This window comes from Dermacentor variabilis, chromosome 8 (genome assembly GCF_050947875.1).
Source record: "Dermacentor variabilis isolate Ectoservices chromosome 8, ASM5094787v1, whole genome shotgun sequence".
NCBI classification, from domain to species: Eukaryota; Metazoa; Arthropoda; class Arachnida; order Ixodida; family Ixodidae; genus Dermacentor; species Dermacentor variabilis.
In genome coordinates, this window is record NC_134575.1 from 120,873,674 (window position 1) to 120,898,859 (window position 25,186).

General features: G+C 44.5%; 1 pseudogene; it reads left to right on the forward strand.

The window, feature by feature from the left end:
• Nucleotides 1–9,790: 9,790 nt before the first annotated feature.
• LOC142591549 (uncharacterized) lies at nt 9,791–24,270 on the forward strand (annotated as a pseudogene).
• Nucleotides 24,271–25,186: the final 916 nt, after the last annotated feature.

Genomic DNA, 25,186 nt, shown 5'->3' on the forward strand with positions numbered 1-25,186 from the left:
GGAACCTTTGCGTTGTGGTAGTTATGGGTGAGCAGCCCCAGCTTTAGAAAAAACTAACGCACTAAGCTGTATGCACACATGGGAAGAAACGAAAGCACAGGCGTCGTCGGATCATTGTAGTAATTGTAAATTGATAGATGGTCCGGCACAGCTCCGTTTAATGAGGTACATGGCTCAGTAAGAAAGGAGAAGAAAAGGGGTTAACCGAGGGGCCCGATTTATGATATAGCTCAGTAAGGGTATCCCTGATGTACTCGAGCATCAGGTATCGCTTGACCAGGTACGAGCAGTGCTAATTCAGGCTTTCCAGTTGCAGACGGGAATCCTCGAGAGAATGGCAGACGACGCGACGCGTGACGACGCCGGCCGTTTGCATGAAGGCGCCCATGTTTCGAAAGCTCCTGACGGCGGGTCCAATCATGGCGTCTGGCTCGGCCGCACGTGCAGACGACAGCCGGACAACCTGCTGCGGGAGCGCGCTGTGACGCTGGGCTTGCTTGGGCCAGCACTTTGGTCGATGACCTGCAGCAAGGCTGCGAAAGTTTATGAAATCAATATCAGCATAAATTTATGACATCGATTTTGCTATACTGAAGCGTCTTGCCTTCATTCCACGTGACGGTTCGACCGATTCCTGCATGTCACTCGTCTACTCGATGGACGCTTTTTCATCGCCTTTTTTTCAGTGCCCTCACACGACCGCGTCATCGGCGTTGTCAAATGGCGAGGCAGTGTGAGGGCAACAATGAAAATACATGGACATGAACCATCGAAACTGAGTGTGAATATCCAGCTATTGCATCTCGTTTTACTTGCGGTGATACAGTGCTAAGGACGCTTAATAGTTAGCATTATTTGTTAAGGGCGTGAGTCGTGTGGTTGCAGTGACATTGCAGTAATTCGAGGATTTGGCACATTGCTAATTACGTTAACTCCTTTTCAATTCATGTGTCGTGCGTTGCTGCGTGAGGATCGCTTCACCAAGTCACGATCCATGATTGCACTGTTTCCGAACTGAACCTACTTTACTCGACCAGATTGCTCAGCCAAGTAAATTAGGCAGAAAGCAAGCAGAAAAAAAAGAGGTTCGCTTGCAAAATACGCCTTCACACTCGTTTCATCCAGCCTTATGGAGATGCTTGTCACTGGGCCGAATGCACCTTTACTGTTCGATTGCCCTTCAGCGAGAAGAGCATCCGTTTCCGGCGCATGAAACAAGGTGTCCTTACATAAGACACAAGCAGTCCTTCAGCTATATTTAGTTGGGCGTAACTCCGATTCCGCCTATTCAATTACTTCTAAAACGCAGACATCCTTTTCTGAGGAAAACCCTTGGCCGATTTTACCTGTTTTAGGTGCATTTCGTAGAGACGGGTACATTCTAGCGACATTCAAAGTGGATGCATTACTTAGAGCCTGTTTTTCTTTAATCGCGGAAATTCGGTAAGTAGTAAAGAACACAGATAAACGAAGTTTTCAAATCCTTAACTCTGCACCAGAACAGATATTGGTGTGAGTTAAATCGCATCCCGTAGAACAACCACAGCGCACAATTTTAGTGAAATTATATATATTTTACGTAATTTGCTACACGGTTTACAAAGTTTTTGCAATATTCCTACTAACATAATAGTGTTGCATGTAAGAGCCGTTAATAATACGGCAATTTTGTCCGTTTTAGACGCCCTGTTAGGGGTGATTTACAGAATTGAGATCCTGTTTTTCTGGCTGAGGTAGAGTTGAAAACTTAATCATTTTGATTTATGGAATATTTGCGTTCTTCAAGAATCTAATAAAAAATATATCATAATTCAAAAATTTGCTACTAACAGTCACTAGACTTTAGCCTTTTCTTCTAAGTGAAACGAACCTCATCAAATCTGGCGTCGTGGCTAGCGAGAAAAACCATTTCTCCTTTGCCATGTATTTATAAAGGAACCCCCGAGCTAAAGCTTCCTTATCAGGAGCACTTCAAGTATAAAAATCAACACACAGCGAATCTGACCCATTTTCTCACAAATGAAAATCTTGCGAATCTTCCTGAGGCAATCGCGAATACACCGTGGAACACCGTCCGGATGCGTGACTACCACGAGAGAGATTGCAATCATATTTCAAGTGTCAGCAAGTCAACTTGTGATGCTGGTTTTCTATTTAAACGCATAATACTAAAGGAAAAAAATTTCTAATCCCGTGTTAAAAGTGGCACTATCCACAGGAATGTGAAAAAATCCATTGATTGTGAGACAAATTTTAAAGACGTGGAACAAAGGAATGTTTGAATCGTATACAAAACTTTCAATTGTGTAAATACGGCTTTGGAAAAAGCTAGGCGCAAGCACTTCCCCTATACATTTACTACCGCTGTGGGTTCTTCAGAAACAATGTGGAGAAGGTTAACCGCCTTGCTAAATAGTAAAATACCTACGGGGAAAAATACGATCATTACGGACAGCTGGCACTGAACTGAATAAAAACGCAAGAACAGATGCTTGTAACAAGCACTTTGTTAATAAAATCTTTATATCCACTTCTGCGACAAACCTTGGATCCATGTAAACAAATCATAATAGTTTGTTTATATGTATATATATACCGCGCATAAACATAGGAAAATTAGTGTTATTTACAATAACAAGAATAACAACGACAGAGATATTTATGGCATCCAAGATCGCATCATCACGGGAACGCCGGTAGCTGCAAAACTTATCAGCGCAAGCTCAATAATAACGCCGCGACACGACAATCATGGACTGCCTTTTTATCTGACGTGGTGCGGCTTTTCAGTAGATAGTCGTTTCAGTTTCACTCCTTGTTGTGCGTTTCCTTGTAAGTACGTCCGTTTACGCCCTCGCCTACATTTTTCTATGACACTGAACCGTTCTGGTAAAAAAAAAAAAAAGCGTGCAATAATATTGACCTGGGACACTATCGGCCAAGCTCTATGCTACCTGGTATCTTTTTTTAAAGGATAATTGAAAAAAAAGGTTATTTTTGAATGAGATCAGCATAAAAGTATTCCGGTATAGAAGTCTCAACATAGATTCCGCAAAGGCCCCAGTACTAAGCACGCATTGCTCTATGAGGAATGACGAAGATTTTAGACCTGTCAAAAGCATTTATATTATTTCGGATTTTTTCTTAAGAGAACTTTCACGATGTGGCGTACGCGACAAGGACACATCTGTACAACGTGATTACCAGAAAGAAAGCATGGAAAGACGTTCAATAATTGAATCCCTTTCGACTCTCTTGCTTTATCCTTAATCAAACTTTTTGGACAGTTTATATTTAATATGAATATTTAACATTAAGATATAGTCAGTAAATACAACGTCCAAATTCATCTTGTAGGCAGACGATACCGGTATGAATATTTACCAAGCAAATCATTTGACAATGCAATCGATTCAGGAAACTTACTCTTAAGAAAATTACATGGCTTATCTCAATGTAATAGCCTTCATAATAATGTTGGTAACAACACCGTCTTCCTCACCACCTTCTTTAATTATAGTGTGTTATAGAGTGTTACTATTGAGTTGAGAATAGTCGGAGTGTTCTGGCAACTGCAATGCATGAAAATTAACATATCATAAATCAATTCCATCAATCATGCCTTAGGACAGTTGAAGACGTGCCTCTGTATTATTACATGAACTGCCTATTGATGACGTATAATGTATTACCTGGGACACACTTGTTTGATTATATTTTTTGTAGAACAATTAAGATGGAAAGAGTGAAGACGGAAGCATTTCTTAACAATGCTCAGCTATGTACCAACACACGCATACGTTGCAAATCGTAAGGCACCTAACACATAACTATCGAAAATTAGAACGTTAAAGAAAAGTTAAGGTTCACAAATAACGCGCAATAGGGTACCAAGAATAATATTAGCTTCTGTGATAAAACATACATATAGAGAACACGACATCAAGAGAACTTTGAAGTGAAAGCGCTTTCGCAGGTTGAATAGTGGTGCCGACTACTGCGGTGTTCCCGACTTAAAGGGAGAAGGTCCAGCTCTTGTTGGATTTGCCTGAACCACGTGATCCGTTCACGGCGGCACACGAGAAGTTCGGAAATTGCGCAACACATTTTCTTCGGTGCAGGCACAGCGGGACACTCGAAACAAATGTCGACTTGCAGACGCCGGGCAATCATTTTGTTTTCGTGTTTTTCGGACCAGAGGGAACGGAGTGCGTGAGTTTGAGAAGCCGGGAACTTCTGTTAAGAGGACGCACGTGAGCTGGGTTAAAACGGCGTTTACTCATATGTGTTGGGTCGTCTGTGCACCGCTGTTTTGCCCCTGTACGTCTGCAACAAGTCGGTACGGACAGTAGAGAGGGTGCAGCAATATCGTGAACCAAGCCTGCACCATTACTGTACCTTTTGAAGCGAACGGCGTGGTTCGCAGGGCAGTATTGCTGCACCGCTGAAACGAACGGCAGTGTGCAGCACCTTGCGATGAACTCGTTCATGTGGAGCGGACGAATCGAACGTACCTATTGTTTCGGACGTAGCCCCTTTGTGCCTGCTTTCGCTCCTCTCCAAAGCTCAAAGAAGAAATGTGTATTTCTCGAAAATAATCCGAACAATGTGATGGGCCATCTCTGGCGGCGATGTTGGTGTCCTTCGTTCTTCTGGAAATAAAATATGCCGTCACCTCAGAATTTTAAGCTCGCCTTATCTCTCCTCGATGCGACGATCAGACATGTTACTGCATAGGTGCTCAATGCAGCAACATTTCTCTCTTTCCGCGCGATATTTCAATATATGCAACGGCGGACTCTTTGTCTCGCATCTGAAATAATTACCTGGTGGAAAATTGATTGACGCATAGGTGCCATTGAAGGTGGCCACAGGCTACCCTTATCGTATTCGCGGGATTGAAATACCGCACATAAAACTGGGGGAGAGGGCCAAACCTGGAACGAAGAGGTGATACATATTCATAGCGAAAGAAGCACAACAGTTACTCTACCCCGAAATCTCGAACACGACCGATCTGGAACACGACACTCATTGCAATGACGGTAACGGTGCAAACTTGCCTCGCCATTGCAATAAATGTGGTTGTTACCGTTTGTTCAGCAATGTAACGATTCTTGGTAGGGGCAAGGGCAACGAACGAGAAATCCTGGAAGCGTACTACATCAGTTTATTAGGTGAAGACTGCGTTAGTACAACCTCGGTGCGCTTGCTTGAAAAAAAAATTGCATCTCTAGGTCGGTCACGATAGAAGCGATTCTTGTCTTTTCATGCTCTGTGATTAGCGATGATGCGGTTGCGCATGCTCTGCTGGCCTTGCTGGGACTACACCGATTCTAATAAAGCTCATTTGATAGTCCAGTCTTTGTGGTGCGAACCTCGCCTCTTGTCCTTTGTGTTCTTTTACTGGTATTTTCCCCGTTATTTTCGCTACATGATTCGCGTTGCTGCGAGCGGCGGCACAAACCTTGATTCGCTCGCTGCAACTGCCGCGTTTCCTCATCGCAGCTTTCTAACAATGTGTTTCCGCTGTGATCGAGTGAGTTATGTTCATGTTGGCTTGAGTGTGTGGCACTATGCTTTTCAATTTATTTAGTATGCCTCGGTTCATATAGTTGTACGGCCGATAAGACTACTATCTCTATTTTGAACAACTCTGCACTAATTTTCTATTGCAACTAATGCTTCGCCTTTCGGGCGAGACTGCAGATCTTAGTTACGGATTACGTACCGCTTGCCGACGGACTTGCCGTAGTGGAGGAGGACTATAGGCGAATATATATATAGAGAATGTATCTGAAAGAAGGCAGAGAGGTCGGCCTGATCTAGCGCGCACCAGCCTGTTACTCTGCACAGGAGGCGGAGAAACGGGGGCAACGAGGTGTGATGAGTGATGATGATGACCCAGAAAAAGGGATGCACAACGTTGATAACAAGTTCAACATTCTCTTGATGAACATAAAGAAATTTCCTTATTGAAACCACTGCCGGGTTCCATACCTCATGTCCTAGGCGCTAGTTCAAATCAACATTCATATAAAGGCGCTGGGACAAAGATGGTTTGTGGGCGTCTCGAGCGTCAGCAGCACAGGCGCCAAAGAAAAGCTCTACAGCATGTAAAGAACTGCGGTAAGGGACTCCAGTACGGCGAAGACCTGCAGGGCAATTTTAGCCGAAGGACCCGAGACGACTGACAGTCACGCGCATCGACTCTCCCAGGTGCTTCATCATTTTCTAAACGCTTTCCTTCTCATTGAGTCGATGTGCTTGCTTGTCCGTCGTGTCGCCGGTTTCATTGGCTCTATCAGTCTTTTATGTTCACGGTGCAGAGGACAATGAAGGCCTGCTGTCATGGCCGTGGGTCTAGATGGCTGCAAAGGCAATTCAGTGTCTGCATCAGCCGATTGAGGCGAATATTTGCCGCCTGCTCTCACTGAGCTTGAATTCCCTGTATGTGTGAATGCTTTCCGCGATCCACACACAGGCAGATGTGGTCGTGGCGCCTCTGCATTGTTATGCAGTTCTTCTGAAACGGATTTGCGGCGCTTGTTTCACGATCATTGATTGCTTTGGCGAACAGATTGAGCTGCCTCTTTAAGGGAAGGTTGTTCTCTGGCCATTTTGTGAAGAATACGAGCTTCCTGTGGTTTCGCGGGAGCTAGAACGTTTGCGACATTTAAAAGAAGACACATCACAGTAGGTGGTTTTAGGCAGTCCGTCGCATAGCGAGCAGGTGACTTTACTTATGTAAGCAGCGCTCACGTGTCTATCTTTAGACATTTCTGGCACTGAACAAGTCACGGAATGAATGGTCGTACATGCTGTATCACGTAGCCAACTTTAACAGACGCTGGTAATGTCGAATAAGCAAATATTAACTTGATGCACAGGGAGTTCCCAAGCGTGTATATAAACAATGCGCCCCGGTGACATGAAAAGGCTCTTGAGTTCTGCATATTTTATTTCATGGACCATGTTGCAAATCACACCAGCTGTTCTTACCTTCCCGTAAGTAATAAAGGAGCGGACGAGTATTGCGCTTAACTGTGATATATTCTTTGACTTCTCCAGCATTGCTAAATTTTTCGCATATTTGGTCAGAGTATTCTTTCCAGCGTTGAATCCGATCTCGTTGATTTGGTAAGAAATTGCCTGCTGCGGAAGTTCATGCTGGTTGACGTCCAGAGTGGCCCGTAAGAAATCATGAAGGATTCCTGCCCACACTACAGGCCTAACTCTGCGACATCAACAAACAGGTCACAGAACTACCGCTGCCAGAAGTAGCTCCCATGCGGACACAGAAGTGGCATTCCTTCCGCATGGGTCGTCTACCTCGCAAGAGGCAGCCGACTTGACACATTGAAAACCGCTGTAAGCGTGTTATCTACTGCACAAAACATGCTCTCAGTCATTATAACTCGCCCCGCTTCAATGCAGATGCCAGCAGATAAAGAAATGGAGGGACCACAGCATTTTAAAACCAATAATATCAATTGTGACTATCAAAGAAATGATAAGTGACACTGACTACGCAGAGATTCAGGCGTCGGCGAACGCCTCACAACAACTTCCATCCCTCCCTCCTGCGACCCCTCCCATAATTTTCGCTGACTCCGTGGCGGTGATCAGGCGTCCTCAAAATGACAACTTGCCAGCTTGTGTGGCCTCAGTCATCACGGATTGTGTATTAGATCCCACAGAGATAACACAAATGCCAGGCAACGCTGCACTACCAAGTCATGACAGAGCTGATCAGCTTAGCCCGTTATACTCTTCACCGGACGCGTGGCATTGGGGCATGGACCTGCAACAGAATGTCTGAATTGATCCCCACACTTGAGTTACACCACCAAGCGTCATCGGTTCACTCCTTTCAAGTCATCGCTCACGAGACGACATGAAATACTTATCCGACAGGCTCAAACAAGCACGTTGCTTACTACGGCGCGGCGCCATAGAATCTATGGAGACGCGCTGCCATCTCCGGAACGTGCACACTGCGGAGTTCACACTAATACAACCCACAAACTCAGCAATGGTCAATTTCTTTTACCTGCTCTGTCCCATTCACCCCCTCTGACACCTTCCGCACCTTGGCTTAGCTGTGCCTCATCGGCAGAAGTCAGCTATGGCTGGCAGCCGCTGTTGAAGCGGCTCTCGAACACCTTGACAGTGTAAATAAGCAAGACCAGCCTTTTGCTCAACTGGACTCACTGATGTCTTTGCCTTGCACAAAGCCCAGATTCCAGAAGGTGCCATAGAGGCCCTGGACGGAGGGACACCGCTCTGAAAGATATCGGGAATTCGCGCTAGAAAACGTGTTGCTGTCTCTCCCTCTCTCTCTACGAATTGTCAAAAATTATCCTTGGCTGCCCTTGTCGCTGCATACACAGGCCTCCTTGGCTCGTATCACCACCCTAGGCAAGTGCAAGACTAAAAGTTGGGTACCCTGTTTGTCAGGGTGCTGGTTTTGTGAAAAAAATCCATGTGAACTGTTCGTCACCATAATTGGCTACACATTTTAGAGATGAAATAGTTAGCCGCGTTGAGCGCCATCAGCAGGAAAAAATGACGAACCCTTCCCCTACCGGAAAATGTTGGTAAGCGAAGTTTTTCCTCCATGCACTTGACCTTCGTCACGTAGTAACCCACAGGTAACGGTTGCGGATTGCTTTCATCTTTCTCTCCCTCAGCTCGGGAAGTTCTTGTCACTGTTGAACTGCCTGGGCTCGCGCGGCTCTAGCCGCTGGATCGGCGCGGTGACAGCGAGCCCTTTCACGAATGAGTTCTCGCCGTCGTCTGTCGAAGGCCGACAGTTCCTGGGGGAACTCAAAATGTGTGGCCATCCCATAAGTTTTCCGAGGTTGAACGGAACGAAAACGAAGCCAACGCCATGCGCGCCATACCCTTCCCTGTATTTCCCTCCCCGCCAGAAACAAATCAACTCTGATTGGTTGCGCGGATTGCGTGATCGCGCCTATGCAGCTGCAATATTTGCTAATGACTCCCACTCCGGCGCCATCCCTGCTGTCATCTCGTCAAACCGCCCTTTGCCACAGGTGCTCTGCTCTAGGAGCAACAGTGCTTTTTCTTTTGCGCGACCAAAACAACACCGAAACTCGAAAGCAAGCACAAGCTGAGCTTGAAAAATACGAATCAAGTATTCGATCATATAGCATTAGCCCCACCTACACGCTTCGTGGTGGAATGCGCTACGGGTGATTTTTCCCCCTGCGATGATAGCCGGATTTGTAGGTTGTTCGGGGCCCGGTTTGCTGTGATTCCTTTTCTGCTCTGCACTAGACGGAATGTTGGTCGCATAATCTACTGCGAATGGAGCCAATGATAAGTAGCACATCTTAATTACGACACAATCGTTAGCTCCACTTTTGCGCTTCATGCTGAAACGTGCCGCAGGTTATTTTCTTTCTTCCGTTTCGGAGAATAAACAGAATTGTAGGGTATTTGGGGCCCTGTGATTGATGTTCTGCTGTAGTGCGAATTGAAGATAACCGTCACCGCAACGGGATTTGGAGATGGAGCCAGAGGGAATTCGCACCTCTACATTACGACACAATGAACAACCATAGAAAGCACTCTGGCGGGAGAGGATGACCTTTAGGATATTTTTTGCGAACAGAAAAAGCTTTGAAGTACCTATTGCGGCAGTCATGAAACACTTCGTCTTCAACTAAAATCTTTTAATCTAGCGTGTTTGACTACAACGACAGTCAAAGTGTAAACCAAGTGTAAAGAACGTGAGACGCAGACGAGGATAAGATCGACGTGCATGGTTGCTCGAATGATTCGGTAAGTGGTGCTTGTGTGTCTGCCTTGTGGCCCTCTATTCACAGCGAAGTTGATAGCCTCTAGTTGGTGGGAAACTTTCGCTCTGTGCTTACTGGAAATGAAATAGCAGCCGGAAAAGTACTTCTTCGAGTGAAGCGGTTTATGCGGACTCTGTACGGTCGCTTTCGGCGTTCGCTAAAACTATCATCATCAACAATGGCTCGAGCGTCGTCGTCTTCTTCAACAGCTGGCTCCATTGCCACTCGTCCTTGTTCTTGTTCCCCGCCGAAATGGCGCACGCCACTCCGGAGGATCGGCCATGTATCGGGCAATTAAGGAACAGTTAGCTTTTAAAAAAATTAGGGTAAAGGACTCAGTAGAACTCTATTCGGAACGATAATGAACAGGGTACAGAAACTCCTCCTAAACTAGACATGAGGTTAGAAACTCCTTGCAGGACATGAAACGGTTAAAAGGGGCTGGAGGAGATGGAATAACAGTCGATTGAATCAAAGATGGAGCAGCTATAATGCTCAAAAATCTGGCGGCTTTCTATACAAAATCTCTATCAACTGTTATGATCCCAGAAAACTGGCAGGATGCAAACATAGCAATTCACAAAAAGTGAGACATAAAAGAACTGAAAAGTTATAGGGTCATAGGCTTACTCCTAGAATTATATAAAATATTGTCACGTGGTAGTGACGGTGAAGAAAGAAGTAGTACGGTGGAATACAAAACTAGCTTTTATTGGGCGAACCTGTGCCCACAAAACAGGCTACACTTATAGCACAACGATAGCGGCGAACACGGTCGGCGATCGTCGGAAATCTGATCAGCGGGTCAAGCGCGTCGGCTTTTATAGAGCAGTTGTCGAATGTTCCAGACTAATCGTTCGGACCCGCGTGCCTTCCACAATGTTCTGCACCATTCGCGTTACGCGATGGAATCAGATAACACAAGGTTCGGCGACAACAGACAGCCGGGTAGAAGCATCGATAACTTTCCAGAAACGTCGGATACATGCAGGCGCGTCCCTCGCTGTGCGATTACATTTGTTAAGCGGCGAAACGGGGTCGCCCGATAAAGATAAGTACGCGTGTCAATACCCCCCTCTTAAAGAGCATCGACCCGATGCTGCAAACAAACGAAGGTAATAAACAAAAGCACTCGTAGCAAACAAAAGAACAAAAATGGCGAAGTTCGTTAGCGTCCGTAAAAGGGTTTAAGGCGCACTACGTGGACCACTTCAGATCGTGCGCGGCGCCGCTGTGAATGCGAAATGCCGTCTGGCACGACCGGCGTGGCACGACCGGCACGACCGACTTCGTTTAGGCCATTCCAATCCTAAAAATCGGAAGGTGTTCAGAGCCGCATGGAAATGTGAGCGAGTTCTTGCTCTTAGCCGCCGGAGAAGCGCCGTGCCTGCGCGTGACTCGCCCAGCCTTAATAGCTGCGTCAGCGAGGTCTGAGATGCCAAGAGGCGGAGTGGAAGAGACTCTGCCTCATTAGTGACTTTCTTGCTTGAAGCCGCCGTTGGAACTCCCATCGGCAAGCGAAGTCCCTTTCTGTGCACTGCCTCCAAGCGATCGAATTGACATTTGTGTATCTCGCGCATCAACGCGAACGAAACCTAGAGAACACAGCGTATACGAAGCTACCGGCACTACGGGCACTCTGCAAACATCGCAGATCCCTTTCAAAATGAATTCCGCGCGGGCGTTCACTTCGGCCACGTCGCAGACGCTCGCAAGCTATGGGTCTTGCACTGCCACGCAGTGGGCTGCCGCCGACGCAGAACGCCCCGCCCCCCCCCCCCCCCCTTTCGTCCTCTACTCAACTCCGTGCCGAGATTGAGCCATGTTCGACGGCTAACTCTCGCATGCTTTCACTCTCACCTACAGCATACTGGGCGCGCCGCCGATTTTATCGGCCTTGAAATTTATACGGAACCTCACGGCGTCGGCGACGGCAGAAATACACCCGGAGGGTCCATATAATATATAATGCAATATAAGAAATGTAGTGAGTACGTCAGGCAGTCATCGTTTGCAAAGCAGCCACGACTACCGCTGTTGGCTGCATGCATTATGTAGCCAAATGCGCGCACCAGACTTTGAATCTTGGGGACAGCACGCCGTACGTGATTCCCCATGTTGCTTGGCTTGTAGCATCGTTTTCAAAGGCGCTCGCCGCTGTAATTGGCGCCGCATTGTCCGGTTTATGGCGCTCGCTTTCTGCTCGCCGCATATGAGACCTTCAGCTCCCCGCATTTGTACCTGGAGGCATTGACGCTGCTGCAAGGGCACCATTTATCTCCGAGCGATGGCGCGGTCGGCCGCGCCCTACAACTTACGAGCGGTACATTATATAGAAGTACAACCTATCGCCTGGGCGCTTTGTATCACCTCCCTCCCCCTCTCAAAAGAAAAGGGCGGGAGGCAGATGAAACCTTGATCGTTGCAAAATTCCGTTCCTCTCCTTGCAAGGGGTAGATTTTTTTACTTTCGTTGCTTTAGTAAATTGGACCTTTCTGCATCTGATTAAAAAATTTAAAAACTTCGACGAGCAACCGCGGCAATTTAAATTTTTTGCGAAGCTTGGACTGGCGCGCGGATGCTTTTTGCTCCAGCGCACCAGCAGCTATGATTGTCTCATGACGAGACTTTGAATTCCTCACCATCACTTTGAGTTACCAGAGCTGAAACTCGGCAGACATTCTCTTTTTCTTTTTGAGTAAGAGATGACTTCTTCGGTAAGAATCAATATTTTAGTGTAAAGTTAGTTCATATCGTGTTTTCATGGAATGCGGTACAGATAAGAACGTTATTGAATATTATTAGCATCTGTCCATCCATTCACTTTTATAGCGTTGGTGCATTGGTTCGTGGCATCAAGTTAAAATATCCAGCCATACTGCTTCCGTAGGGCAAATTTCTTTTTTGCGATGAGGATCTTGGACCCCTGAAACTCGTTTGTTAGGGCACGCTCATCACATGCAGTTTTGGTGAAATGTGGTGTAGTGAGGAAATGTAACATTCGTGTATTCATGGCGCGTAATGGCATGCAGGGAAGAAAAATGAGCTGGACAACACAAGCGGCGTTGTCCTAGCTCTAGTTACTTCCCTGTTTGCACACTTGCCTTTACACAAAAGAAATTGCTGCCACATCGCTTTCTTATTCCAGGTTTGTTTATTCCTGTGTTTAGTGTTGCATAATGGCCAATGAAATTTATTGGGGAATATCTGTGAACAATGTACAACAATGAAATGTGCAGTAGGGTAAAACTTCCATGTTTTATTCTTTATAAGTCTGATCAAGTCGGCCCATATGTGCGTTCTTTCTTTTTGGAGGCATAATTGTATTTGTCAAGTCCTCCATTTTCTCATTACAGAAAACCAGGTCCTGCATTGTTCATGGAGTCAGCTTCGGATAGATGGGATCGCACATGCCACTATACATGACCTTCAAAGCGTATACGGCTGCATCTGTTATTTTCACATAATTGTTTGATGAATACAACAATCGTTTAAAAATTGCTAGAAATATTTTGATAAGCTTCCTTGTCAGCGCATGCCTTTTAATTTACTGTAGGCAACAACAAAGAACTTAAGCGCACCTTTAGCTTTCGCCTCATTTGGCTAGTAAATGTACTGCTCGCCAATGCAGCTGTTCCGGCTTGGCACCCTTTCGGTGTTTGCCTGCCGTACCTACACCTGCGAACAACTAACTCCCTGTGGAACTGAAGGGAAAGCTACGGGGGCGGAGCTTCTGGACACGTGTTACCGCGTCAAGTAGTCTGCCAGCGTATGACAGTGCTTTTGGTTGCTCGGGACAGACGCTGAATTGGCGCACGTTCCACGTCCGGCGCTTTCGCGTTTGCCCAGACACGGAAGAGAAAAGCCGCAAAATAAGGGAACTTTTACATTCAATGGTGTTTTGTATTATATACCTGCTGCTAATCAGGTGTTTATGTTTTCTCTTCCCGTGCTTAAAGTAACGTGGATGAAAACACGTGACTCTTCTCAGAAGCGCTCCCTCCAGTACGCGCTTTGACTCCCTAGCTTGCCCTCGTGCGAGGATCCAACCCAGGATCCACGCCTTTAAATCGGTCACTCGGAAACCAGCACATCAGCAAACCAGGAGCCTAGCAGATTGCAAGGTTGGAAGCGGAGTCGATGGGCAACCCGAAGCATCAAGACACTGAATACGGCAAATCCTTTCTGCGAAAGCACGCAAGGGAAAGGAAGTTGTGAAAAGGAAACGCAACTGCAGGTCAAATGTTCTGGTTTCCTATTCAGCTTCGTATTGCAGTAAAGAGATGTCAATTTTTCTCATTCTGCGTATATTGCAGCACCCGCTTAAGGTTCGTAATATCCGTGGCTTGCGGATGAATACGGCTGCCTGCCACTTGAGTCTAACCGCGTCGCGAGTTTCCAGTAGGAATAATAACAAATAAAGGTTTCCAGAAAACTAGCGAAGAAAACTTTTTCGAAACTCTTTTTGCAAACTTTCATGCATGCCTCCGAAGGAATCTAATCGTAAATGCAAATATTAGTGCAGTAGCAGCGTGGATCAGGAGTGTTTCAGTCCATATTACTGGAACATTTGCGTAGTTGTGCTTATGGGTGACCAACCGTAGTTTTAGAAAAAGACAAAAACGACGCGCTAAGTTGCGTGCACACATGGGAAGAAACGAAAGCACAGGCGTAGTCGGTTCAGTGTCTTAATTCTAAGGGTAAGGGTAATTGTAAGGGTAAGGGTAATATGATGTACACAGCTCAGTAAGGGTATCCTTGATGTATTCGAGCATCAGGTATCGCTTCACCAAGTACCAGCAATCCTGGTTCAGGCTGTCCAGTTGCAGACGGGAATCCCCGCGAGTATAGCAGATGACGCAGCGCGTGACGACGCCTGCCATTCGCATGAAGGCGTCCATGTTTCGAACGCTCCTCGTACAATCATGGCGGCTGCCGCGCTGACAGACGACAGCCGGGCAAGCTGCTCCGGGAGCGCGCTGTGACGCTGGCCTCGTTCAAGCGCTTGGGCCGACGACCTGCAGCAAGGTTTCCAAAGTTCATAAAATCAATATCAACCTAAATGTATGACATTTGCTACATTTTATGATTATAAATGTAGGATTTTTCTACACTGAAGCGTTGTGCCTTCGTTGGATGTGAGGGTTCGGCCGATTCCTGTATGTCGCTCGCCTACTCGATGGAAGTTTTTTCGGCGGCGTTTTTTGGCGCCCTTGCATGACCTCGTCATCAGCGTTGCCGATTGACGAGGCAGCGCGTGTGCAATATTGAAAGAACATGGACATAAACCATCGAAGCTGACTATGGATATTCGGCTATTGGATTTCGTTGTACTTACTGCGCTACAGTACTAAAGAGATCAATCAATCAATCAATCAATCAATCAATCAATCAATCAATCAATCAATATTTATTTTTGACAAAATCAAATACAAGATGGGTACAAGTACACATTCGGAGGTCCCGAAGTAACAACTGTCGGGGGGACCTCCTAACAAAACATGAAAAGGGGATAGTAGGATCGTGGCAAACAGTGAGTCATGTCATATATTATAGAATTTCTACATCGGAAATAAACGATAAGAGAGAAAAAAGTCTGTTAAAAGTATGACAAGTATATTCAGAGAGTTAAAAAGACGAAAAATAATTGAAGAAATCTTAAAAATAATATGCAACAATTCAAACGAAGATAAATGGCACGTAAAGCTAACAACGAGGAGAAGTATCAATAAGGCAAAATTTAGTATTTCGGTAATTGAAAAGTAGATTCCGTAATGGTAACGTGAATAAAATCTAATTAATTCTAGGTTCGTTAAATTATGCAACGCGTCAGATAAAGTGTCCATGAAATGCTCCTTCGTTCTACGCTTGAATGATAATAATGTAGATGTCTTCATATCAGATGCTATTGAATTCCAAACAGAAATGCCTGAAAACGCGAGGCGAATTTCCCATAGTTCTTGCTTTTGGAAGGGAAGATTGAGTTGTGCTGAAAATCTTGTGTTGTTATAATTGATGAGGCTAGAGCGACTAAAACCTGGAATATTAAACTCGGTATTTATCAGACGAAACATAAGTAGCGACCGCTTATGATTGAATAACATGCTTAAAGGTAAAACATTTAGGGAACGGAATATGGGAGCAGAGGGAGATGTATATGATTGGAATGCAATTAATCATAATGCCCGCTTTTGCAAAACTTCTAACTGATGAAGATGCGTGGTATATGTATTACCCCAAGATGACAGGCCGTATGAGAGATGACTGTGTATATACGCGTAATATAAAGACATGAGAATGGTTTTCTGAAAAAAAGAGCGAGTTTTTGTTATGATGTGAATACCAAATGAGATATTTGAATAAGTGATTGAATATGGCCCTGGAACTTTAGGTTCTCATCTAGTACTACACCAAGAAATTTAGTAGACGCCGATCTTGCAAATACATTATTATTTAGAGACACTACAATAGAGTCAATGTGCGAAGTTTTTGAAGAATGGAATACCATAAATGTTGCCTTAGATGGGTTAATGGTTAGCTTGTTTTTTACACACCATGAATGAACATTCGTTAGGTCAGCGTTAAGTTTATCCCGCAATGCAAATAAATTTTTATGAGATGCGAAAATAGTGGTGTCATCAGCGTAAAGAAGGCAGTGCGCATGTGCTAATATTTCTGGCAAGTCATTAATGAATATGAGAAATAAACATGACCCAAGTATTGATTCCTGACGGAGACCTGTGTTTACAGTTTTTCATGAGGAGAAGACACCATTAACTTCGACTATATATTGTCGGTCAATTAGATAGTTGCGAAGTATTTGTAAAGGCGGCCCAGAAATGCCATATGATTCAAGTTTACTTAAAAGAATACGATGATTAATTGTATCAAACGCCTTTGTGAAATCAATAAAGAGAGCACCAACTAAGAGGCCTTGATCGATGGCTAATTTAACCCTCTCAGTAAAAGTAATAAGCGCTATAATTCAGTTGAAAAATTGTCACGAAAACCAAATTGATCAGGAGTTAAAAGATTAAATTTGGATAAGTATTTAGTTAAGCGATTACGTTTTTCGATGACCTTACTAAGGAAAGACAAAATGCAGATAGGACGATAATTACTCGTGCACTTATGGTTACCTTTTTTAAATACTGGGATTATTTTACCTGTCTTGAGGCGATTAGGAAAGATGCCATCTATAAACAGTCTATTTGCTATATGTGCTAACGCAGGTGAGATTTCGTTAGACACAAGCTTAATGCTAGAGGGGCGTATCAAGTCGAGGCCCGGACCGGTGGTTTTAAGAGAATTGATAATGTTACATACTTCTAGCGATGTTGTGGGGAACAGGTAAAATGAATGAGAACAGCGCGGAAAACTAAGCAACGTTGAATCAGGCTGACTACCGTCTGCAATACTAAAATGGTTACTGAAAACATTAGCTATGTCTTGAGGGTCAGTAATATTAGCAGAATCGTGGTTCAAACACGATATGTGATTTTTAGTTGTACTGATGTTTAAGAATTCTTTAATAACCTTCAAGTTTCGTCTGCTATCACTTCCAGTTTTTCTAATTTTATTTTTGTAGTAATTACGCTTGGCATTTATTAAAGTGGCTGTTAGAACATTTGAATATGTGTGGAAGTGCAATCGCAACGCATTATTGAATGGCTGGACTTTAAGTTCCTTTCGAAGATTATCTCTTTTTTTAATGGACCGTAATAATGAATCACTAATCCAAGGCATTCTTGGCGAGCTAAACTACCGCGTCACCATAGTGTTACTTGTACATGAGTTAGAGCATTCGGATATTTTTGCAAAAAAAGATTCAAAAGCCCTTTCGCCACATTGCTCTTCAAGCACGTCAGCCCAGTCAATTGCAGGAATCATACCAGTGAATTTATTAGAATCAAAGGAAGTCCTGATATATTTTGCTGCTTGAGAAGGCTAACGGAACCTATGCAAAAACGCTTAACGGAACCTATGCAAAACTCTTAAAGACGCTTAATATTTGGCATTATTTGTTAAGGCTGTGAGTCGTGTGGTTCCGTTGACGTTGCAGTGATTTCAGGATTTGGCGCATGGCAAATTACGCTAACTCCTTTCCAGTACATGTGTCGTGCGTTGTGTACGAGCATCGGTTCACCAAGTCACGATCTATGATTGCAGTGTTTACGAAATGAACCTATTTTACACAGCCAGATTACTCAGCCAAATTAAAGTCGGGAGAAAGAAAGCAGAAAACAGAAAAAAAGGAAGTTAGTTTTCAAAATATGCATTCAGAGTCGCGTCATCCAGCGTTGTGGAGATGCTTAATTATTGTCACTGGGCGGAATGCACCTCTGCTGTTCGATTTCACTTGAGTGAGAAGCGGCTCCGTTGGCGCGGCGTAAAACTGAGGTGACCTTACGTCAAACGCTAGCGGTCATTTACCAATAAGTAGCTCAGGCGTAACTACGATTCCGCCTATTCAAAAATTTCTACAAGGCACAAATGATTTCCTGAGAAAACCCATTGGCCGATTTTTACCACCCTGGGTGCATTTCAGAGAGAACGTTACGTTCTAGACACTGTCGAACGGATGCATTACTGAGAGCTTTTTTTTTTAATTGAGGGAAATGGGCAAGTTTTAAAGGAAATAGAAGCAAGAAGTTTGCAAATCCTTAACTCTGTACCAGAACCGGCATCGCTGTTGGGTAAATTGCATCTGGTAGAACAACCAAAGCGCACACATTTAATGCAATATTATATGTTTTACTTAATTTGGTGCCCTGTTGGCAAAGTTTTTGGAAAATTCCTACTAACATAATAGTTGTGCATGTAACAGCCATGCATAATACACTAATTTGGTCCTTTTTTACGCAGTGTTAGGGGCAATTTACAGAATTGTGAAGTTATATTTCTTGCTTAGTTAGAGTTGTAAACGTAATGACTTCGGCTTATGAAAATTTGCGAGTGTCAACAATTCCAATGAAAGAATTGACACACTAATTGAAAGATTCGCTACTAACAGTCACTAGATTTTAGCTTTTTCTTTAAGCGAAACAAACCTCATCAACTATGGTGCCATGATTACCCAAAAAAACCATTTCTCCTTTGCCATGTATTTATATAGGAACCACAGAGCTAAAGCTTCTTTTTAAGGAGCACAGAGTTGTACACAGACGCATCGAAATCACATGCCGGCGTGTCCTATGCAGCCATCGGCCCATCCTTCTCAGAATCTGATGTACTGCATCTGGAAACAAATATCTTAAAGGCTGAGGCCTATGCGCTATTGTCGGCTCTGAAGCAAATAAGGAACTCAAAACTCCAAAAAGCAATTATGCATACATACTCCCTAAGTGTCGCTCTAGCCTTGATGTCACTCTGTCAGCACAAAATTACCGTACTTAATGAGCTCTATTCCGCCAGCCCGTAATCTTATGCTGGGTGCGTGGCCATAGGGGCATCAAGGGTAATGTTCTGGTGCATCAGATGGCCACGTCAATTGCATCTCAAGCAGTTAATCCTACCGCTGCTGTCCCTGTCACAGATCTGAGGCCTTTCCTACGAAGGAAACTGCGGAACCGCTGGCAACACCTGTGGGACGCGGGAACAACTCTTAAGCTGCCCGTACTCAAGCCAAAATTAGGTTTCTGGCCCTCCGCAAGAAAATCACGCCGAACAGATGTGCTGTTCTGTCGTTCCAGAATAGGACACGCATGTGGCACCCATAATTTTCTACTTCGTCGAAATGAAGCTCCGACCTGTGGTAGATGTGGTGAGAGGCTGACCGTCCTCCACGTTATCCTGGAGTGTCGGGAAGACGAAGCTTAAGAAACATTTTTCTCTTGCTTAAATGATATTGCGCGACATAAAAAACGACACGGACGTGAAAGAAGACGACACACCAAGCGCAAACTTTCAACTAAGTTTATTGTGCCACTGCGTCATTTTATACATGGCAGGCAACGTAGATCGCGCATGCGCTTACACGGAAATGAAGTGCGAAGTCATGTAACATGGTTACGTGTCATGTGACGCCGCGTCCAAGTAACGTAATTCTTTTTCTGTGAGAGCCAGAGACGGGAAGCTAACACACGCATCACCCAATTTCGCGATCATCTGCGCTTCAGATATCTCACGGATGAGCTGCGTTCTGCCACGGGAAACAATCGTGCATTGATCCTCAAGAGGCTTGCACCCATGATCGCGACAGTGGATCGCCAAGAAACCACCTGAGCCGTTTTTTACATTGTTGCTGTGTTCGCGGAGCCGATCATTGAGGCAACGCCCAGTTTGTCCGATATATTTCTTCCCACATGAAAGCGGGAGGTTGTACACCACCCGGTGTACACACTCGACAAACTTTTTTCGGTGATGCTTTCTGCACTTATCGGAAGGGACGGCATTTGGATCAGTCAGCCTGCAAAGCTTGCCGAGCTTGTCGGGAGCAGAAAAAACAACTCTTACGTTCGCCCTTTGGGCAATCTTTTCCAAGTTGTGGGATATCCCGGGCATGTATGGTATGACACTTACTTTAGGGCGTATGCCAGGAGGGGCATCGGCAACGTCTCTAACGCTTTCTTACTTTCCAGAATGAAGGCATCAGAAGAGCAGTCAAGGAAAATTAAAAAGTCATCAACGTATCTAAATGTTTTAAAAACTGTAGTGCCTTGCACTTGTAAAGAAATGTCACGGTCTAAACAGGATAAAAACAAGTCACTAAGATTGTATTGGCTCTTGCATTGCTCCCATTCTTAGTGACTTGTTTTTATCCTGTTTAGACCGTGACATTTCTTTACAAGTGCAAGGCACTGCAGTTTTTAAAACATTTAGATACGTTGATGACTTTTTAATTTTCCTTGACTGCTCTTCTGATGCCTTCATTCTGGAAAGTAAGAAAGCGTTAGAGACGTTTCAGAAGTGCTTAGCCCCCCTTCAAACTACTCATGAGATGCCGGTTGATAGGTCTCTTCGTTTTCTTGATCTTCGCCTGAACTTTCAGGACAGCCACACGTGTTGGTGGTATGAGCCGCGAGCCAACAAACCACTTCTGCCGTATACGTCCGCACATTCTAAGCTTGTTAAGCGGGCTATTATCAGTTTGTGCTTCAAGAATGCCCTTAGCAAGTCTTGCTGTCATGTTGTGGACGCAAGCTTAACAGCGCAAACTTTACGGTTGTCCCTGGCTGGATATCCTAGGGTGGTGCTAGTGTCTGTCGCGGAACGCATCTTAAGAGAAACGCGATCCAGCACGCAGAAGTCAGTTGCCGATGCCCCTCCTGGCATACGCCCTAAAGTAAGTGTCATACCATACATGCACGGGATATCCCACAACTTGAAAAAGATTGCCCAAAGGGCGAACGTAAGAGTTGTTTTTTCTGCTCCCGACAAGCTCGGCAAGCTTTGCAGGCTGACTGATCCAAATGCCGTCCCTTCCGATAAGTGCAGAAAGCATCACCGAAAAAAGTTTGTCGAGTGTGTACACCGGGTGGTGTACAACCTCCCGCTTTCATGTGGGAAGAAATATATCGGACAAACTGGGCGTTGCCTCAATGATCGGCTCCGCGAACACAGCAACAATGTAAAAAACGGCTCAGGTGGTTTCTTGGCGATCCACTGTCGCGATCATGGGTGCAAGCCTCTTGAGGATCAATGCACGATTGTTTCCCGTGGCAGAACGCAGCTCATCCGTGAGATATCTGAAGCGCAGATGATCGCGAAATTGGGTGATGCGTGTGTTAGCTTCCCGTCTCTGGCTCTCACAGAAAAAGAATTACGTTACTTGGACGCGGCGTCACATGACACGTAACCATGTTACATGACTTCGCACTTCATTTCCGTGTAAGCGCATGCGCGATCTACGTTGCCTGCCATGTATAAAATGACGCAGTGGCACAATAAACTTAGTTGAAAGTTTGCGCTTGGTGTGTCGTCTTCTTTCACGTCCGTGTCGTTTTTTATGTCGCGCAATATCATTTAAGCAATGGATTACCAACTTGCCCGGAATGCTGCTCTCATTTTCCTCTTACTAACCGCTATTTTGTCTCTCTTCACCTGGTTATGTTTCTTGATAAAGAGCCGCTGTTTAGCACGAAAGCAGTCCTCGGTTTCTCGAATGATGTTGTCCTACATGTTATTAGTTCCATACGTTCTTAGCGCTTCCTCTCTTGAAGAGATGCCGCTGCGATAGCAATATTGTATATAGCCCATGCCTCCAGGCCCTTGTATTTCAAAGGCTCTGGTGAGGAATCAGTGCTGTAGCCAATCTTTGCATCTGACATGTTTCGGGATTACGCCGCGCATACGATATCGAGGTTCCGAAGCAAAACCGCGACAAGTTGATGTCATGTTCTGTCGACTGAGAATGGGACACTCAAAGGGTACTTAGTCTTACCTGCTGGCTGGTAGTGAACCACATTTCTGTGGTAGGTGTGGGGAGAGGCTGAGCATTCTCGATGTCTTGGTGGAGTGTTGGGAAGCAGAACCTGAAGGAGAAAGAGCACTTTCCTATAGCATACCGATGCCACATTGGTCTTCATCCAGTAATGTTTCTTGGAGGAGAACGAATGTTTGGCCGTAAATGCGTTTTAAATTTTTTACAAGAGGTCACTTTATTGCGCGTTATAAGCCCCCGATAGTCGTAGCACATCCACTCACGAATGCCTGATGCTGCGATAGTAGCAACGTGTATAGCACATGTCTCCTGGCCCTTGTACTTAAGGACATTGGTGAGGCAGTAGTGCTACTTGTAGCGACATATTTTACTACATAATTTCTTCATAGAACAGCGTTTTTGCATAGCCTATGTCATGCCTCCTTGTCTACTTTCATTTGGAATAACGCACTTTCCAAAGAAAAGCTTTTACGCTTCTCTACAGCCGCGTCTCATTCGCTTCTGCGTGATCATTATTCAGCAATGGCCGCTTCTTATAACAGCCCTGGCGCCAATAAACACCTAGCATCGTCAGCAACATAATAATACTGTGAATGGACCCCAAATTAACTAGCAACTCTTAGGTGTGACACAATTAACTACCTTCCAAATTACACTGGCGATACAGGCAGTTCGTTAAAAAATATATTTAGAATGGAAGAATCTTTAGGCATCGGTATGAACACCTGTGAAACACTTTGTATTCGACGGAGTTCTTCCATTCTAATGTATATACAACGACGGCATAAAGAAGGAAATTGTCAGAATTGAAATTGAAATTGAATTGAAGGAAATTGTCAGAATGGAAATTGAGACTTAGGGCGGTAAAGTCGACATGCATGATTACCCAAATGATTTGGTGAATAAATGCTGATATACTGGTGGGCAACTTTCTGTGGCTATGAAGAGAAAACTACGTAGGCAAAGCGCGCTCAAGTGAGAGCGCTTCTGAAAAGAGTCCCGTGTTTTAATCCACGTTCGGCTAGGCTGGAGAAGATAAAACATAACCTCCTTATTAGCAACAGTTAAAAACGACAGAACTCACAAAAGATTGTAAACGTTTGCTTCTTTCGTGGCATTCCCTTTCCACGTCTGGGCAAACACGAAACCATCGCACGTGGAAGCTGCATCGATTCAGCTTCTCTTCCGAGCTGGCAAAACCACTGTCAACACTGCCGGACTACTTGGTGCGGTAACACCTGTGCAGAAGCTCCGCCCCCATAGCTTTCCCTTCATTGCCACATAAAGTTCTGTGCGTGAATACTTGGTCGAAAGTTTTCGGTTTGGTTTTGCTGAAAGTGGAATGGTAGCTGGAAAAGGCTTATTATTACAATATCAATTATATTGACACTCCAGGCAAATTCCTGCCGTCGCCATCGCCGTGAGGTTCCGTACGAATAAAAGCGTCCGAGAGGTAGTTGAAGGCATTGAAGACACTTTACAGTTTCTGAGCCAACAGTAAGATGAACTGCAACAACGAACGGAGCGAAATGAAAATGAGATCAGGGATCTAAAACGCATAACCGAAAGACTTGAAGCAAACGAGAGCCACGTCAATCAGCTTCACGCTGAAATTGACCAACTTGAATAGAGGAGCCGCCGCTTAAACCTGGAATTTCATGGGATTCAACACTCTGAAAAAGAAAACCTGCTCGAAAAACTAAACGAAGTAGGCGTGCAGCTAGAACTTCCACAGCTCCCAGAAAATGATGTTGTTTCAGTTTACCGGCTGCCGTCAAAGTAAGAAAAGATACCGGGTATAATCTGTCGCTTCGCGAAACAAGCCGGTAGGGATCGCTGGTGGAAAAGCAGAAAGAAGTTGCGTGAATCGAAGGACGATGTATTCCTGCTTGAAAATGTCACGGAAAGGACCCGTGATTTGCTTTTTAGACAAAGATATGGGCGAAGCGAGCCAACTACAAATATGTGTGGCACAGCAGCGGCCGCGTTCTTGTACGAAAAGCCGATAGTGAACGCGCAGTAGCTGTTTCTACCGAGAGGCATCTTGATAAACTCGCTTAAAAAGGGTTCTTGATAACGATGGCTTGTGCAAGTGGGGAGACTTATATATTGCCACAAGTATTCAGTCAGCATTTAGGCAAAAAATTTCAGCAATCCTTTAAATGCTTTCATCTAAACATCCGTTCAGTTTCTAATAAGAAAAACAGCCTCCGCTTGTTTTTTGAACAGCTAGAGCAATCATTTGATACGATACTGTTAACAGAAACATGGTAAATGAAGGTTGAGGATATTTTCCGTATCCCAAATTATAGTACCTATACTACTTAAATCGGTCATACTCTCGCGGAGGCGGAGTTTGCATCCTGGTAAAGGAATTATTCGAGTGTGACGTACTGCCCGAACTTTCCACAACAACAACTGACTATGAAATTCTAGCAATAAAAATGCATAATACCATTATTATAGTGTGTTATCGCCCTCCCAATGGCAGCGTTAGCATTTTTTTTTTTGATAAATTAGAAGAAATCTTTGAGTTTGTTATTAAAATACGGCTTAGTTTATTTTTCGGTGGGCACATCAATATTAATATGATGGAAAACGATTCCCAAACTTTACAATTAAATATTTTTACTGAAAATGAATGGTTTAGTGGATGTAATAGACTTGCCCACTAGAGTTACTGAAAATTCATCATCTTTAACTGATATTTTTTTTACAGATATAATCCCTGAAAAAGTTAAGGTGCGTGTAGTTGCCTATGACCTCAGTAACCACTTGCCTATATTTATTTGCGGCAAAGGGCATGTTCGGGAGAAGGTAACGCAGCCAATGCACCAGATGCAAAAAATAACGCCACGCAATTTGTCTATATTTCGGGAACAAATAGAAAATTCCTGTTGGGAAAACGTATATAAATCCAACGAAGCAAATGAGGCCTATGAAAAATTTCTTCGCATTGTCAAATCGATATATGAAT